The sequence below is a fragment of the Fringilla coelebs genome, assembly GCF_963513975.1.
Source record: "Fringilla coelebs genome assembly, chromosome: 19".
In the NCBI taxonomy this organism is placed as follows: Eukaryota; Metazoa; Chordata; class Aves; order Passeriformes; family Fringillidae; genus Fringilla; species Fringilla coelebs.
The window spans coordinates 1968439-1988241 of NC_140045.1; positions in this window are offsets into that span (position 1 = coordinate 1968439).

The window sequence follows — 19803 nt, forward strand, 5'->3', positions numbered from 1 at the left end:
AACGGGGGAAATGTTTGTTCTGTAGCATGGCAACAAATCCATGGGCATCATCACAGACCTTGTCCAGGGCTGTTCTAGAAGAGATCAGGAACGCTTTTAAAAAGCATCAAGAACTCTCATTATCATAATTTATGAAAATTCCCTTTGCTAGGATTTTTTCTCTTGAGAAGCCTCAAAAAATCAGTGTAAACAAGAATTATCAATAATTATCTGATTGCTCAGAATGGGGTTTGGAGGTTGCTCCCCAACAGGAGCATCTTTGATTGGTTCCATGTGAATTGTTTTTAATTAATGACCAACCCCAGTCCAGCTGTGTCAGACTCTCTGGTCAGTCACAGGTTTTATTATTCATTCTTTTCTAGCCTTTTGACATCTCCTTTCTCTTTCTTTAGTGTAGTTTTAGTAGATAATTTTCTTTTAATAGAATATAATTAATCTTCATTAATGACTTTAAGTGTCTCTTGTCCGTGTGTAGGATTTTTTAAACACATTTTCCATCTGTAGCTCCTCTGCTGGGGTCAAAATTGGGGGTCAAACTCAAAGAGTCAAACTATTAATGTAATAAAATAAGAGCTTGGAGTCAATTCTCTTCTCTCACCTCATGCTGGGGACCCTCTCAACACCACAACAATTAATAACCACACAGAAAAGGGCAATGCAGAGGGAAGTTTTCAATGCTGAACTGCTGAAGAGAGCAACAAATCAGCATTTCCTGAGCCCTTGAATTGCTCCTGGCGGGAAAAATCAAGGCTTGGTCATGAACAGGAACAGGCAAGGCCGCTGCAAATTTCTCAGAACTGGAGAATGTGCTGGGAAATCCCTTTTTTTATTTTTTTAATTTTTTTTTACGGCTGGGATTTTATCAGAAGGAGGATGGGAAGTTGCAAAATCTCTGGAAGCCCCAGATGTCAGTGGCCAGATGTTCTGCACCTGCCAGGCCGAGGCCATCAGGGATTTCAGCTCCCTCCCCTTGGGATTTCCAGCTCCTCTCTGGGCTTTTCCTCTTGGCTCTTGGGGCTCCTCCTGCTTCACCCCCTGCAAAAGAGAAATCTGAGGCAGCTCCAGCTGGCCCGGGGTATTTTCAGGAGTGGGAGATGGGATTGCAGGCCTGGGGTCTCCAGGGCAATCCCAGAATTTCCTTCCCTTTGGGAAGGAAACTGAACTCCAGCTTCAGCTTGAATTTGACTCATGATGATTTCTTAGAGGATTAACAGATTTAGGAATGTTGATATCAGCACCAATTGCTCCTTGGATTCCTTTAGAAACCCCAAAGGGTTTGGGAGCAGGGAGCCCTCCCCAGTAAAACATTCCCTGAATCCCACTTTCCTATTTGTTCCTTTATTTTTTGAAACTGGGGCTGTTGAATTTCAGGGTGAGACCTGGGACGTGTTTGGAGCTCCAGTTTCAGCCTGGTTGTGCCTAATGATGATTTCTTGGAGGATTAATGGATTTAGGAACATTGATATCAGCACTGATTGCTCCTTGAATTCCTGTAGAAACCCCAAAGGGTTTGGGAGCATCAGAGCCCTCCCCAGTAAAACATTCCCTGAATCCCACTTTCCTATTTTTTCCTTTTTCTTGTGTTTTTAACTGCAGCTGTTGAACTTCAGGGTGGGGCCTGGGACCTCCAGTTCCAGCCTGGTTGTGCCTAATGATGATTTCTCAGAGGATTAATGGATTTAGGAACATTGATATCAGCACTGATTGCTCCTTGGATTCCTGTGGAAGTTCCAGAGGTGTCCCTGCTCGGGCTGTGGTGACTCAGCCCCTGTGTGATGCTGTCCCTTTGTGCCTTCATTCAGATCAGCTCTCAGTTTCCTGGATTTGGGACCATCAGAGCCCTCCACCCCCATCTGAGGCTTCTCCTAACATGGCAGGAGCTGAATCACCCCGTGCTGGAAGGGATTCACCACCAGGAAATTCCTCCCCGGGTGATTTTCCGAACCTTTCCCGCCCTAGGTAGGAGCTGATTACAGAAGCAGATTGCAGAGGTGATTGTGCCCTGGCCACCAGCCCAGCAAGGCTTTTCCTACCCTTCCCAGGCAAAATGCACCAAAATCCAGCAGGCCTTCCTTCTGGAAATAAACCAAAATCCACCAAAATCCAACACACCTTCCATCTAGGAATAAATACAAAATACACCAAAATCCAACAGGCCTTCCTTCTGAAAACAAACCAAAATCCACCAGATTTCCTTCTGGAAATAAACCAAAATACACCAAAATCCAACACCCCTTCCTTCTGGAAATAAACCAAAATCCACCAAAATCCAACACCCCTTCCTTCTGGAAATAAACCAAAATCCAACAAAATCCAACACTTTTTCCATCTAGAAATAAACTAAAATCCACCAAAATACAACAGACCTTCCTTCTGGAAATAAACCAAAATCCACCAAAATCCAGCAGGCCTTCCTTCTGGAAATCCACCAAAATCCACCAGATTTCCTTCTGGAAATATACCAAAATACACCAAAATCCAAAGCCCTTTCCTTCTACAACTAAACCTAAACCCAACCCAACGTCCCTTCCTTCTGGAAATAAACCAAAATCCACTAAAATTCAATGCCTCTTCCTTCTAGAAATAAACCAAAATTCACCAGATCTTCCTTCTGGAAACAAACCAAAATCCAACGTCCCTCCTTTCTGAAAATAAACCCAAATCCACCAAAATCCAACACCCCTTCCTTCTGGAAATAAACTAAAATCCAGTGTCCCTCCTTTCTGGAAATAAACCCGAATCCTCCAAAATCCCAAATTCCCCTGCAGGAGCCTGGGATCCTCCCCTCTTCCCACGAGGCCCCTGGAGTTGGATCCCAGCTGGAATTTTCCCCCCTTCAGGAGGTGCCCAAGCAAACAGGGCAGGTGGAACAAACCCCACAGAATTTCTCAGGGTTCTCCTTTCTCTCGTTTTTCCCAATTTTTACCCTGATTCCAGCACACGGAGCTTTATCCCAGCTCCTGTTTTTCCCAAGCTGGAATTCTTTCAGTTCCTTATCTGCTGCCACCTTTTTCCCCCTCATCCTCACAATCTTGTTTTTGTCTCCTTTTTCTGTTGTGTTTGCTGTCTCTTCTACACAATCTTGTCATCCTTGGCTTGTTTTTATTCCCAAAAAAAAAAAAAAAAAAAAAAAAAAAGGAAAAATTGCTTTCTCACTTTGAGTAAAGGAGTTTTTGCTGACATCTGGGATTCTCTTCCAAAGATCTCATCAGTTTGGGCAGCAGTGGCTGAATTCAGCTTCCTCTCCTCTGTTTAAAGTCTCTTAGAGCTGCCTTTTATTTTATTAGCTGGATTTTTTAATAAAAAAGAAAGATAAATAGGAATGCAGCCATGGGTCTCTCAAAGCAGCTGGGGTTTTTTTTGGGTTTTTTTTGCTGAGATTTCAGTTCAGCACCGAGCAGGATTCCAACTTTTGGCATCTCTTTCAACATTAATCCTGAAATGGCCAAAAATTCTGGCTCTGCACAGGACCTGAGTCATGGGGCCACGTTTGGAGAGGGAGATTATTTTAATTAGGGGGGATTATTTTAATTTATTTTAAATTAATAATTATTTTAACTAGAGGGGTTGTTATTTTTCACCCCCTCTTTGGGCTCCTCAGGGCAGAGCTGCTCCAACTCTGACCAAGCCCAAAGGCAGTGGCTCTCCCCAAGAATGACAAAAATGCTTTTCCCTTTCTTTATTTCCTTTTCTTCCCCCAATAATTCCCATTTTCTCTCCAACAGCAAAAGGCCAAATGTGTTACCAAGGCAGAAATTAAAGCAAAATTCAGGTGGATTTGGAATTTTTAAGGATTTTTTTTTATTTAAGGAATTTAAGGAACTTTTTTTGTGGATTTCCTCCAGCAGGAGCCAAAAGCTGCACCCACCTGAGCAGAGCCCCTGGATGCACTCAGGAATTTGGAATCATCTGTGAGAAAATATTGGGATGAAGGGAAAAAATCCAAACTGGGAGTGAAGAGTTTGGAGAGGGGAAATCTCACCTTTGGCCACCCTCAGTGCCAGGATTGGGATGGGAAATATGGGAAATAAAGGGACTTTTTCTACTGCCAGTCTGCAGCTAAAATATAGAGATAAGAATGAAAGAATAAAACAAGAAATAATAATAAAATAAGAATTTTAATATTAAGAATTATTATTATTATTATTAAGAATTCTATTATTTCATTATAATCATTATTTTATTTTTATATATTTTTTAAATTTGGTTATTTTATTATTATGATTATTGATTATTTATTAAGAATATGGAGACAAGAATTCTTTTCTTCATGCTCAGAGCAATTACTATCAAAATTATTAAGGTAATTTTGATTGCTATCAAAAATATCAAGGTAATTAAGGTAAAATTTGGGATTTTGGGGGCTTTCCTGTGCAGAAATTGGACTTTGATGATCCTTCCCAGCTCAGGATATTTTAGGATTCCCCAAAATCTGCAGGGATTTCCTTTCCCCTGCCCCTCCTGGTTTTGGTGTGACCCAGGGATGGCTCAGAGCAGAGGATGCTGAATTTTGGAGCCAAAACTGCTTTGGAATCTCCACCCAGCCTCCCCTTCAACGCCTTTTGTCTTTTCAAAGTTTGAAAAGTTGTCGAATCAGATCCGACTCAGAGAATTTGGAGCCCCTAATTCTCCAACAGAAAGAAAACCAGAGGTCACACCGTGTTTCCCAGCCTGTTTCTAACAATATTACTTTTGAACCATGAACAGCCTGTTCTGAAATACCTGGGAACATCAAATTGGGCCCTGATAAAAGCCCAGCTGATAAAAAGCCAGGAGTCCAAGGGAACACCATTAGCAAAAGGCTCTGAAAGCAAAAGGGACATTTGGCTTTAATGAGGATTGCAAAGCAGCCTCCAATTAAAGATCATTTCCAATTAATTCATCCAAATTGCCTCCGGAGGTGCTGCCTGCAAGGACTGGGGGTGGCTCTGGGGGTTGGTGTGGAGGGCAATGCCAGCTCCCAAACTGGGCATTAGCACTGCTCTGGGATCCTGGAGTCGTTAATTAATGCCTCATTAGAGCCCAGGACTAATTGTGCCACCCTCACTCAGGTAAACGTCCCACCTGTGATGGGCACGTGGGGAAAACTCAAAGCTGACTTCAGAAATTCAGATTTGGATTCAAACTGTCAGGAATGACTTCATGGCAAAGGTGGGAGGGCAAAGTTTGGCTTTAAAACCCTTCCTTTTAATATTATTTATGTACCCAAAATTTGCTCTTTCATTAAAAAAATTATAGAGCACAGCGGTGCCCTGATGCATGGCACAGATGGAAGGGATTGAATTCCTTTAAGTGAGAAAATAAATCTTTTTTCCTCCAGAATTTTTCCCTCCTGGTCCATTTTAAAAGAGTCTTCTTAGTAGAGCTTGGAAAGAAATGCTGGGATTCCAAGAAAATGCACATTTTTAAATTAAAACTGATGGAAAAGGTCAAGATTTCAGGCCCAATGGTTCAGACCTCCTGCTTTGGCGTGGTTTTTTTCCCTAATATTGTAAATTTTTGCCATTTTTGCTGCTGTTGTGGACACTGTGGTTTTGTGTCCTTTGGGATCCTTGGAGTCATTATTGCCTCATTAGAGCCCAGGACTAATTGTGCCACCCTCACTCAGGTAAACATCCCACCTGTGATGGGCAGGTGGGGAAAAACTCAAAGCTGACTTCAGAAATTCAGATTTGGATTCAAACTCTCAGGAATGACTTCATGGCAAAGGTGGGAGGGCAAAGTTTGGCTTTGAAACCCTTGCTTTTAATATTATTTATGTACCCAAAATTTGCTCTTTTATTAAAAAAAGATTATAGAGCACAGCGGTGCCATGATGGATGGCACAGATTGATGGGGTTGAATTTCTTTAAGTGAGAAAATTCTGGGAAAAATAAATCTTTTTCCTCCAGAATTTTTCCTTCCTGGTCAATTTTAGAGCAGTCTTTTCAGTAGAGCTTGGAAAGAAATGCTGGGATTCCAAGAAAATGCAGATTTTCAAAGAAAAACTGGTGAAAAAGATCAAGACTTCAGGCCCAATGGTTCAGACCCCCTGCCTTGGCGTGGTTTTTTCCCTAATATTGTAAATTTTTGCCATTTTTGCTGAAGTTGTGGAGCCTTTTGGACTGCCTGGTTTAATTTTGCGGCAGATTCATCCTGGCAGAGGCTGAGCCTGGCCTGGGCTTCTCCCAAATCCATCTTGAGCCTTTAAATCCCTGCTGGGCTGAGTGCAGGTGACCGTGGCGGGGTGAAGCTTTGTCCTCATCCCAAAATCCCCCAGCAGGTGCCTCTCCAGGTGGGAATGTCCCTCTGGAGGTGCAAATCTCCTTTTCAAGCTCCCATTTCACTGCTGCCATCAGGAGCCACCCAAAGCCCAAGAGAGCAGAGCAGGAGGGGACAGAAAATGAGGTTTTGTGGGAATTAAAGATTTCTGAACATTTTCTGCACCCCAAATTCCAGAGTGGCCGTGGTGTTCCTGGGACAGGGAATGACTGACATGGGAGCCATTGGCCTTTTTTCCTTGGGCTTTGTGACTTGTCCCCAGCAACCCCAGGCCTGAAATAATCTTTATTTGGCACAGCCCCCACTGCTGTCACCTCCTTTTTGCCAGATGACCGCACAGGCAGAGAATTCCCCCGGAATTCCCCGTGCTGCCATCTGACCCAGACGTTTCCAGCAAGTTTTATCTTTGGATAAAAAACTGGATTTCAGGAAGCCAAAGTGGTTTTATTTGATGAGGTTTCTTTGGGGTTTTTTTCCCCCACCTGCTTGTTTGGGGGGGCTGAGTTTAACTTTGATTCATTTTTTTAAATCACAGGAGGTGGGAGAGAGCAGAGGGGGAGCAGGGAGACAAATCCATCTTGGCAAAGCTGAACTTGGCTTTTTATCCAGCAGGAAGGAAACCCCCTTGCCTTTGGCCAGTGGCCTTTCTGAAGTGTTTTAAAGTAAAATTGGAGGGCTGTGGTCACCCTGGGTTCAAAACCAGATTTAAACTGGGTGGCAAAAGCAGAGGGCCGTGATTTAGGGGAGGGTTGAGGGGACAAAAAGCAGCAGGGAGGGATAACCCAAGTCCTCTCCATTGCAGAATGTGATATTCTGAATGACACAGCCACATCCAAAAAAATGTATCCTGTGGGGTGATTGAGGATTTAGGGAGATTACCTTTAATCTTCCTCAGTCAATAAAAAAAAAGAAAATAGAATAGATCCTTTCTTCTTAGAAAGACAATGACATTTAATACGTTCGCTGGGGCTGGAAAATTGGCACAGTGTGTTTCGTGTCAGAATTACATCTGAAAGCTCCACAAGTTCAGGCTCTGAACTTTATCTGCTTTGCCTTCGTGCAGCCAGGGCTATAAATGCATTTTCCTCTTAAGCTCCCTGAACTTTTTGTGTCTGACAGAAGGTTTGGAAATTGGCCTGGTGATGGGAATGAACACCAGCACAGAGATGCTGCCGGGTTCTTCAGGTGGGAAAATCGGCTTTGAGCAGAGCCAGGTTTATCTCTGCTGGTGCTTCAGGAGCTGCTGCATCCTCATTTTCTTCTTTTTTGCTTCATTTTCTTATTGTTCCACCTGTGCAATTGGAGTGGAAATAAAATTGCTGCACGTGTGGCTTTCATGAGAGGTCCCATTCCATTTTTGAGCTGGGATGCAGGTGGTCCAACACTGAGGATGCTGGAGACACCTGGATTAAATTCCCTGTCCTGTACTTGGAGAGCTCCAGGAGGAAAATGCTCTCTGAGATAATGTTTGAATTTATTACAATTCATCATTTTATTATGCAATAATAATTTGTGCCTGTCTCATGCTGTCACTTCCCATTGGGATAAAATTCCCTCCATACCTTGGAGGTTGAGAGATTATCAGATATTTGCTGTGGGTGTGTTCCTTTGGATGAAAACCTGTTCCTCTGGACTGGGATTGAGGATGAAATCCCATTCTTAGCATTGGGATTCAGAGTGAAATCCCATTCCTTTGCATTGGGATTGAGCATGAAATCCCATTCTTTGCATTGGGATTCACAGTGAAATCCCATTCTTTGCACTGGGATTAAGAATGAAAGAATTCCTTTGAAATGGGATTCACAGTGAAATCCCATTTCTCTGAACTGGGATTCACAGTGAAATCCCATTTCTTTGCACTGGGATTCACAACAAAATCTCATTTCTCTGGATTGGGATTGAGGATCAAATCCCACTCTTTGCACTGGGACTCACAGTGAAATCCCATTCTTGGAATTGGGATTCAGAATGAAATCCTGTTCCTCTGGACTGGGATTGAACATGAAATCCCATTCTTGGCATTGGGATTAACAATGAATTCTCACTCCTTTGCATTGGGATTCACAGTGAAATCCTATTTCTCTGGATTCGGATTAACAGTGAAACCCCATTCCTTTCATTGGGATTCACAGTGAAATCCCATTCCTTTGCACTGGGATTCGCAAGGAAATCTCATTTCTCTGGACTGGGATTCAGGATGAAATCCCATTTCTCTGGACTGGGACTGAACATGAAATCCCATTCTTGGCATTGGGATTCAGAATGAAATCCCATTTTTCTGGGTTGGGATTGAGGATGAAATCCCATTCTTGACATTGGGATTCCCAGTGAAATCCCATTTCTCTGGGTTGGGACTCACAGTGAAATCCCATTCCTTGCATTGGGGTTGGGAACAAAATCCCATTCCTTTGTGATGTCACTCTCGGATCTCACAGCCAGGTTTGGGTGCCGCATCTGGAAGATTCAAATTTTAATCCCAACTCCAATTCCATCCATATAAATCCAGGTGTTCCCTAAATTTCTGGCGCTCCTGTCTCACCTCAGGGTGTCATGGGTGGAGCGAAATAACAGCTGATGTTTTATTCACTCATTAAAATATTCACCCTGCCTGGTCCCTGGAAAATCTGCAGCCTCAAAACCCAGAGAGCTCGTGAAGGAAAAGGAAAAAATCATGGATGGTCCCACAAAACTCCGAGAGCAGGAGGTGGAACTACAGACTGACGGATTTTGAAACAATATTTAATTTATTTGCTTTTTCAGGTTGGCCTCGTGGCTCTTGTTTCAGCAACCTCCTGCTGAGGGGACCTGGTTTAGCTCCCTCGTGTTTGAGTTGCTGCTCTGCTCCCTCCTGCTGCCACATTTTCCTATTTTTCTGGTGCTTCCACTCAGGAATGATCCAGCTCTGGAAAATGTCGTGAATTTTTCGGAGTTATAAAGTTTGTTAATGGATATTTCACCATAAATCTTCCTCTAAACAGCAAAAGAACTGCCCTGGCTGTCCCAGGCAGCGTTTGGCACCAGAGCTTTGCGTGTTTCCACCTTTTTTGAGTGTTTGCAAAGTCAAAACATGAGATTTCTTGGTTTTTTCCACCAGGGAAGGAGGCTGTTTGGGGGTGAAAAATCCATAAATTTGGTCTGAGCAGAATCTTGGGGTGCTAAGGATTCGCCACAGATGGAAATACATTATTGGGATGGCAGCGTTCTTCTTTTCACCTTCCTAGAAAAGCCATCTGTCTGCAGCCCCGTGAAAACATCCCAGATGAAAATGGAAAATCCTATAGATAGCAGCAGTTCTTCCAAGAAAACGTCAGCAAGTCTGCTCCCCTCCTCCCCATCGTGGTGTAAATACAGAAATACAGATCAATTTGGGATTCGTGGAATACACAGAGCAGAATCTGAGAGGAAATCAGAGCTGGGAGAATTCTCATGGATTTCCTGGCTTGAAAGAAGCTGATATTTGCTGGTCCAGGTTTAAATCTGGATTTTAATTTTTTAACATTTTAATTTCAAAAATTTTAATTTTTAATTTTTTTTTTTTTTAATGGAGCTGAACCATTTTCCTGTAGAAATTTCCGTGGTTCCACCCAAATTCGGGTGGATTTATCAGCACAGGGCGCAGAAAACACCACAAAAAAGTCCTGGGATAAATGGTGAACAAACAGCTCCAGCTTTTAGCTGGACTTGCTGCAGAATTTCAGACTATTCAGTGTGAAATTCGTGATTTCTGTGGTGAAAACACCCAATTTGTTGGAATAAAAAGCAGGAGGGGCACCTGAGGGAAGGGAGTTTTGGTGTGGTGGAACTCAGGCGCGGAGCACTCAGGGATTGGTACAAGATGCGCCGAGTCCTGGGGAAAATCTTTTATCCCAGCTGATTTCTGAGGCTGCTGCCAGGTTTTTCACCCCCTCCCTGGTCTCAGATGCTTTTTGGCAATTCAATGAGCTCGCAGCAAGCCCCGGCTCCCGCGTTTTATTTGGAAAATTTCACCTTTGAAATGGTTAATTACTCGCTCAGCTCCTCCCCAATCCCTCCCAAACTGCTTTTTTCAAGTTTTCTAATTTCCCCTGCCATGACTGGGCAGTAAATCCCGGCCCAGCTGCAGCTACTGATCCCCTCTAACCCTTTTTTTCTCTTAGTTGTAATTTCAACTATCAGCTCAACAATAAGCCCATCTCTTAATCTCAGCATGAACAAATGGAAAATGGTCAAATGACGCACAATTTTAAGCTTCTTGCTGTATAAATTAGACAGAGTGCGTCAGTTCACTGGAATACTCTGACCTTTTCTCCTTAAAAATCTTGGGGGGGAAGCTCTGGGAAGCCCAAAGTTGAGTCTGCTGTATTTACAGTGAGCATAAGGCACCAATATGGACAGAAATAAAGGAGCTGCTGCTTAAAATATAAGGGGGAGAGGAAGCCAGGGCAGGGAGGGAGAAATGCCAATAAAAGCCAGACTGTTGGGAGCTTTCAGCAGCTAAATTCACTTTATATTTGTACAGGATATCATTCCCCACCCTCCAGTGCAAAACCAGGGATCCTGCGGGGTTCCAAATTGAATTTCTAATTGCTGTCATTAGCGCTGGCCCCTGGATTTCAGCTGGGAGGTGCCACGAGGTGAATTTGGATTTTTTTTATTCCAGATGGGGGGAGGCAGATTTTGGCTGGGGGAGGGTGGAGCCCATCAGCAGCACAGGCTTGGGATGGCTCCACTGGGAATTGGGAATTCCTCCTCCTCCTCCTGCAGCTCCTGAGTGAAGTTGGGGTTAGGAAAATTCCTAAATTTCCTTGGAGGAATTCTGCTGTCCCTCCCCTCGGTGCTGGTGCTGTTGTGTCGCTTGGGTTTGGGCTCAGAGTGATCCTAACCCAGTTATTTAGGGAATTTTTATTTGGAGAAACAATGGGGTTTAAGGTCCTTTCCACCCCTGATCATTCTGTGATTTAAAAAAAAAGATTTTTTTAAATTCAGGTGGGTCATGGTTTGTGTGGGAATCATTTTCTAATAATTTAATAATTTTATATATATATTAAAAAATCAAATATATATCTCATATACATGATATATAATATATATAATATATATTATAAATTTTGTATAGAATATATTATGATATATATTATATATTATATATCTATTCTATAATTTTATATTATAGAAAATTATAATATAGGAATTATATATTTCAGAAAAATGTATATTATAATATAGGAATATATATTTTTTTATATATATATTCCTATATATTATAGTATATGTTCCTCTTTATATATATTCCTATATATATTATAATATATAGAAATATATAATATAGGAATTATATATTCTAGAAAAATATATATTATTCTAATTTTATTAAAATTTTATACCATAGACAACACATTAAAAAAAAAACCCTCTTTAATTGTCTGTCAATTGAATTTTTAAATAATTACTTCTGCTATTTCTGGGAAGAATTTGAGATTAATTTGTTTTAGAGAAACCTTTCAATCCAAGTGTGAGTGATGCTTATGAAGCATTGATCTCTGTGGGTTCTGGGCTTCTCCACTTCATGTGAAAGGAGTTGTTTCATTGTTATCTTCTTTTCTTGCCTTAAAGGAAAATTATTTCTAGTGTGGAAAGAGAAATAAAAGGGAGAAAAAACCACCAGGATTTGGTTGTAGAGGTGAGGTTGAATTTGAGCTTGTGAACCACCCTAAACCTGAGGTTTCATCTGAGCTGAAACTTGAAAAAGATACAAAACAATTTGGGGAAAAAATTGTTTCTGTGTAGCTGTCGGTGTTCTCTGAGGAAGGAAGAGATAATTTGGTTTGTCTGAGATGAATCATGGAATCATTTATGCTCTTGGAAGGAAAAAAGAAGGAAAAGCTCTTCAAGGAAAAGACCTTGAGGACCATCAAACCCAACGGTGAGCCTGGCACTACGGCCCCTGAGCAGTGTCCCCATCCCAGGCTGATAAAAAGTGAATTTTTTGGGAGGTTGTGGTCCAGCCAACGAGTGCTCACGTTATTTCAGAAGACAATGACGGTCCCCAAGCACCACTTCCAGCTGTCACCGCCCATGGAGGTCTCCAAAACCCAACCAGCCACACGTGGTGGCCCTGGGGATCCCCTGGTGATGGCTTTGATGTCCCTGATGGGCTGATGTCCTTCTGCTCCTGCAGGGCCCTGCTCAGGGCAGTGTTTTATTGGATTATTAAAATATTCATCCATCCCATCCAGGGGGTGCCTGGAAAATCTGCAGCCTCTAAACCCAGAGAGCTCGTGAAGGAAAAGGAGAAAATCATGGATGGTCCCACCAAACTCCATGAGCAGGAGGTGGCAAATGTTAGCCAATTGCTACTGACATGTTTAATAGACAGAAAATTAAAATTTATCATGAAGCAGTTAAAAAATTAAAAACATTTAATGACTGTCATGTTTTGAGGGGCTGATTCCCTTCTTTTTTTTTCCAACATTGAAATAAGACAATTTATACAGTGAAATAAGCTTAGAATAGGCTAGGATAAGTAACACATGTTAAAATAAATTATTATTAATGTTAATAAAAAAAATATTATTAAAATATTAAAATATAGTTCCAAGAATTTATAAACAATTGGTGAACCTGAAAAAGGGACAAAGGGGTGGCAGAGGCTGAGGAGAGGGGACCAAGGCTCTGCCACAGCCCTCAGAGCTCCTTAATTCAGGTTTGCAGCTGCTGGGATTGGTGTCCCCTTGTCCCAGGGTTTGCTGTGGGATTCATTAATGCAAACCCCGAGTGGAATTGTAAATAGTGAGAGGCACAAATGTGCTGGAGAAACGAGTGAAAAAAGGATGGAAAAATCCCTGAAGTGAAACTGCAGAACCTGAAAGGTGCAGGGCTGGGCTGGGGGGACCCTGGAGCCCTAAACCCAGCGTGTGTGGGTGTGTTTCCATCTCGGGAGAAATCCTCTCTGCAATTTGTTTCCTTCTCAAACTCCGTGAGCTGAGGGGGGATTCAGCTCCAGGCCACTCCTTGCTATTCCTTAAATTTATTCCTGCTCATAAATGGGACCTGTATTTATGGATTTCTCACCATTTTTACTTCAGGTTTTTTTCTGCTCCCTCACATATTGTCCTAAATTCTGCTCCTTGTGGCGCTGATGGAGCCCCAGGACTTCACCTCCTTCACACCCACAGGCTCATTTTCAAAACCTGCTGCTTAATGCATTATTCTTTATTTTTAAACTTTCCAGGGAGTTAAAAATAGACCTGATCCTTTTCATTCTCTTATAAATAAAGAGCAGCTCGGGCTTGGGCATTGAGCAGAATCCATTGGTTGGGGAATTCCAGCTGGGGAATGCATCAGTTCCCTCCATCAGGGGCTGCTTCTGCTTCTCCAAAAAAATTTCCATCCAAACAGAAGCTGGTTTTTGGAAATGTGTGATCACCTTGACCGTTGGGAATTTGCATCTCTGTCTCCTTTTGCCTCATTATTTCCTCTTCTGATCCTCTTGGCTGTCCCAGAAATTCATCTGATCAGAAACGCCCCTTCTTCAGAAATAATTACTTCTTATGCTTTAACCAGGACTTTTCCTTTTTTTCCCTACATTTTATTCTCCTTGCAGATTAAATATTCAAGTCCATAATTTATGGGTTTCTGCTCTGAACACTGATGTTCATTGTGTTCATCCACTTAGGGCTGCAGCCCAGGGAGAGCTTGTCTTGGGTTTGGAAGTAATGAAAACAAATGGTCAATGCTGTAAAATCAGTTTTTGTGGTAGAAATGGGAATCTGAGTCTTTTTGGCTCCTTCCAAACCGTGCTGAATTGGTGGAATGGTAGGTTAGGAATGGTATCATTAATCCAAATTAATGATTGCAGCAGTGAGCTGAAAACCAGCTTCTGGTTAATAAAATCGAGGAAAACTGATGGCACTGGGAAAGTGTGCAAACCCAGGGCACTGGGAATATTGCCCTGCCTGCTCTGGGGTGCCCTGACCCCCAGGGCAGCTCTGACTCTGACCCTCATCCATGGAGAAAATTTCCTAAACTCCAGAATAGACTGGAACCCACAAAAGTGTGCAATGGTTTATAGAGAGCAGTGTAGGGGTGTGGGAAATTGAGGGTTTGGGGTTTTTAGTGTGTTGTGGGTGGCAGCAGGATGGAGGGCACAGGGGGTCATCCTGGGCTTCTTCTTCGTGCTGCTCCTTCCTCATTCTCCATGGGTTTGGGTGGCATTTTGTAACTGGGCGGAAAAGTCCCCATTGCAGCTCTGTGGGATCAGTTATTGGGTTAAAAGGGAAATAATCCAGGTGTCAGCTCTTCATTGGACAGTTTTAGCTTTAAAAGCCCTTGTACCAAGAGATTGTTGGACATTTTGCGCCTTCTGATGAAAAGCTGCAGAACTCACAGCAGTGAGACTGTTTTACTGATAAAAAATATGAACACCTGAGTCCAAACATCAACTACCATCTCAAGCCTTGAATCCAGACCCAGAGAAACCCAGAACTGGGACTGCCCCACAGAAAAGCACGTATGCTTTCCAGATCCCAGGAAAACTGGGAGGTAAAATCACATTAATTGCCGATTTTGCCACTCCTACTTTAATCTGGAGTGTCAGAGCTGAAGTCTCACTCTGGCAGAGATCATCACATGTTTAGAGAGTGAGGAGTGGGTTCCCAAATGGATTCCCCACACCACAGAGCTCAGAGCATCCCTGATGAAGCTCTAAAAGGAGCAGAGGTGAAAACAGGACGCTCTCTTCTTGGAATTGGAAACTCAAACCTGCTGGAAAAAGAACTCCTAGGTTGGAGATAAGGGAATAAAAATCCCCTGCCAGCGAGCAGGGACAGCTGGGGGGCTACACCCAAAAGCAAGGGTGGAAAACCAGGGCTGGAAAATCAATATCCCCCAGGGGAAAAGGTTTGGCAGGGCCTCATTTCCACCCCGCAGCTCCTGGAACCCGCTCAGCAACACCTCGGGCCAGGCTGTGACCTCAGGGACACAATGGGCAGGGGGGGGATTGAAAATTCCCTGCCTGGGTCCATCTGCTCTCCAGATTTCTCTGATTCACAGCTGGAGGGCCGGGAGAACTTCAGCACCAGAGGGGGAATGGGCATTATTAGGAATGGGCATTATTAGGAATGATTATTAGGAGTAAGAATTATTAGGAATGAGCATTAGGAATGAGCATTATTAGGAATGGGCATTATTAGGAGTAAGATTATTAGGAATGAGCATCAGGAATGAGCATTATTAGGAATGGGCATTATTAGGAGTAAGATTATTAGGAATGAGCATTAGGAATGAGCATTATAGGAATGAACATTATTAGGAGTAAGAATTATTATTATTATTATTATTATTATTATTATTATTATTATTATTATTACTACTATTATTCTCACAATGGGCATTTTAAGAAATGAGCATTATTAGGAGTCAGAATTATTATGTATTATTATTATTATTATTATTATTATTACTATTACTATTACTATTACTATTACTATTATTATTATCCAAAATGGGCATTTTAAGAAATGAGCATTATTAGGAGTAAGGATTATTAGGAATGAGCATTTTAAGGAGTGAACATTGTAAGGAAAGAGCATTATTAGGAATGAACATAATTAGGAATGAAGCATTATTAGGAGTAAGAATTATTAGGAATTAATATTGTTATTATAATGCTCAAAATGAGCATTTTAAGGAATGAGCATTATTTGGAGTAAGAATTATTAGGAATGAACATTATTAGGAATGAGCATTTTAAAGAATAAGCATTTTAAGGGATAAACATTTTAAGGAATTATTACTCCCAATATTAGGAGTAATATTAGGAATTCCTAATATTAGGAATTCTTACTCATTATTACTCCTAATAATTATTAGGAGCAAGCATTTTAAGGAATGAGCATTATTAGGAGTGAACATTTTAAAGAATGAGCATTTTGAGGAATAATATTAGGAATTCTTAATATTATGAATTATTAGGAGTAATTTCATCTAGTAATTATTAGGAGTAAGCATTATTAGGAATGGCCATTTTAAAGAATGAGTGTTCTAAGGAATGAGCATTTTGAGGCGTGAGCATTATTAGGAGTAAGCATTATTAGAAATTACCATTTATAAGAATGAACATTTTAAGGAATGAGAATTTTAAGGAATGAGCATTATTGGGAATGAGCATTTTAAGGAATGAGCATTATTAGGAATGAGAATTTTAAGAAATGAGCATTATTAGGAATGAACATTTTAAGGAATGAGCATTTTAAAGAATGAGCATTATTAGGAATGAGCATTTTAAGGACTGAGCATTTTAAGGAATGAGCATTCTTTTAAGAAATTAGCATTTTAAGGAATGAGCATTATTAGGAATGAGCATTTTAAGGAATGCCCATTCTTTTAAGGAATGAGCATTTTAAGGACTGAGCATTTTAAGGAATGTCCATTTTAAGGAATGCCCATTCTTTTAAGGAATGAGCATTTTAAGGACTGAGCATTTTAAGGAATGTCCATTTTAATGAATGCCCATTCTTTTAAGGAATGAGCATTTTAAGAAATGAACATTTTAAGGAATGAGCATTTTAAGGAATAAGCATTATTAGAAATGAGAATTTTAAGAAATGAGCATTTTAAGGAATGAGCATTTTAAGGAATAAGCATTATTAGGAATGAGCATTTTATGGAATGAGCATTTTAAGAAATGAACATTTTAAGGAATTAGCATTTTAAGGAATGAGCATTATTAGGAATGAACATTTTAAGGAATGAACATTTCAAGCTTTGTCTTCACGCAGCTGCTGAAGGAACCTCCCTGTTCTTCAGGGCGGCTTCTCTGCCTCCAGATCTGAAATAATATTAGGGAGAGCTCCCTGGCTGCTTATCCAAAACCAAACTAAAACTGGGATGCATCTGGATCCACCCCAGCAGCTGGAATGGCAATAATGCCTTAGGGAGATGGTAATTCCCACTGCACAAAAATCTCACTGAAATGGGAAATTCTGGCCAAAACGAGGCTGTTGGAGGAATTTGGGTTTCTTGAAGAATGGATTTTAATTCCTTTTTGGGGTTGTAAAAGTGTTCAGTGCTGGTCTCATCTTGAGATGGTTCTATTCTTTAGCTTGGATTTTATAATGCCTTCCAAAAAAATAAATATAAAAATATTCCACCTCATTTCACACATTTCTCAGTCAAAGAAAATAAACCTTGGTAGAAATAATCTAGAATTTAATTGCAAACATTAATTTTATTGTCTGCAGACATTTGCAGATCCTCCAAAAGTATCAAAATTTTCCATCATTAAACTTAAAAATCAGGGGTTTAATATCTGCATCGAGGAGAATCTTATTTGGATGCTACTATGGTGATACTGCCCTATCAAAAAAATATGTAAGAATTAATCAGCCTCTCCTGGAAACTTAAAATAAAGAACAAAATGTTCATCCTTTGCCTACTACAAATGTGTGGTGGGAGACAAAGGTAACTGGGATAAAAATAGCAAAAATTGCCTCATTTCACAATCAGACCCATCCTGAAAAAATATTCAGGTTTGTGCTGTTCTAGGTGGGAGCATCCTGGAGTGCTCTATAAATGGACACAGCGTTCCAGGCAGGCTGGCAACCCTCCTGGAGCTGAAGGAAACAGCAAAAATACCTGGAGATATTTGAAATATTTCTCCTTCAGTCAAGGCAAGGAATGTGGAGTTGTGGGTTTTGGTCTCAGTGAAGGATGGTGAAGCTGAAAAAGAACATTTGAAACGAGCTTTTTGTGGGTTAAATGTTTCTAAAATCAGTCCCAAACACTTGGGAAAATTAAAAATAAAAATAATATAAAAATTGGAAATTCTGAACATGGAAAATGGAAAATCTAAAATGGAAAATGTAAAATGGAAAATCCCAACCTGCTGAACAGGATTCCCTCCCAGCTCCACAGTGGGTGAGTTCAGTGCTCCAGGTTATTATTGTCCCTGTTGTTGGTGCTGTTTGGGAATTTCCAGGATATCCAAATGTAGCTTCAGTCAGCATTGTCAGGAAAAAAAAGCCACCTATAAACTATTTTAGACTGAAACACATCAACAGCTCCTCCCGGGGTGAGGACTCACTCAGGGATGGAGTCAAGCTCTCTGCTGGTAAAATAAAACCCCACCACAATATTTAGCTTGCAACTGTGCACTTCCAGCATGTGAAAATCGACTTAATTTTCCACAGGGAGAGTGAAAATAGAGAGAGGTTTGTGCTGCAATTCCCAGGTGGCAGAAATGTTCCGTTGCCACTCCAAAGAAGTGAAGATTGAGTGCTCAGCACCTGACAAGTGTTTGTCCTATTAGGATTTTGATGAGTTTCGTACAGAGAGAAACAGGCAGTGCACTAATGAAGTGCTGTGCTAAGTGGGCTGCAGCGAGTGGAGCTTGTATAAATAAATGTATAAAAACAAAATCAGGGAAGATTAATGCCTCCAGTCGTGAAGGCAAATGACTAAGCAAATAAATATGTAAACTGTCAGAGAGTGAGAATAAAGACATCAAACATCAGAAAATTATGTTTTTACAGACCCAGCAGAGAAAATTGTCAGGCTGCATTGCTTATTTAACTGCTGATATTATTGGGAAAATGAACAATGACAATTCCAATTAACTCCTAAAGCTTTCAGATCTGCTTCACGACAGATCTGTAACCAGGGTCTTTATTCAGTGCTGCTGGGACTCAATAACGTGGCAGAGGTCATGGCCAGGACTAATTGTGAGCTTTTAATCAATTCACCGAAATTTGGGATAATCCATCCCTCAGCCTCCAGTGGTGCTCGCTCCTCCTCTCTAGAACTGCTCCACACAACCCAACCCGGACTCTGCTCCTGCAGGGAAAGCCCAGTTCTGGTGGCTCCTTGAATTCCCAGCAGTGAAACAATTCCCCAAATCCCTGAGGTTGGAAAATCCCTCTGGGGGATCCTCGAGCCCAAGGTGTGCCCAATCCCCACCTTGTCACCAGCCCAGTGCCACGTCCAGCCCTTCCTTGGGCACTCCACCACCTTCCAACGCCTGCCCACCCTTCTCCATGAAGAAATTCCCTCTGAGGGTTGGTTAGATTGTTTAGGATCACTGTGTGCTGTTCACGACACATCTTGGAAGTGTGAAGAGGAATTGTTGGCGTTTCTCTGCCGGCAATCTCCGGAGAGAGATTTGGCCTCGGCTCCGTCCCAGCTCCAGAGCTGCAGAGCCCTCACTGTTCTGGCCAGGAGTACAAACAATTTCCATTGTGCAGCTCAAGCAGAAACAAATATATACAAAGCTGTTGAATCTTGCACTTTGATGTGTTTTCATTTGGCACGGGGAGGTGTAATCATTAAACAAATGTGTTTATCTACCCGGGCAACTTTGATCTGGCGTGGGCAGTAAAAGCCTCGTTACTGCAGGAGGAGTGTGAGGAGTTCTCTGAGAACAAAGAGCAGAAAGCTGGTGCTGAGCCTGCCAGGGAGGGATTGCAAAGCCTTTCAGGGCCGTCCAACACCTCGGAGAAGAATTTTTATTCTTTATAATGTATCTCTTCCTAATGTACCCCTGGAATCACCCGGTGTTATTAAAGCGAG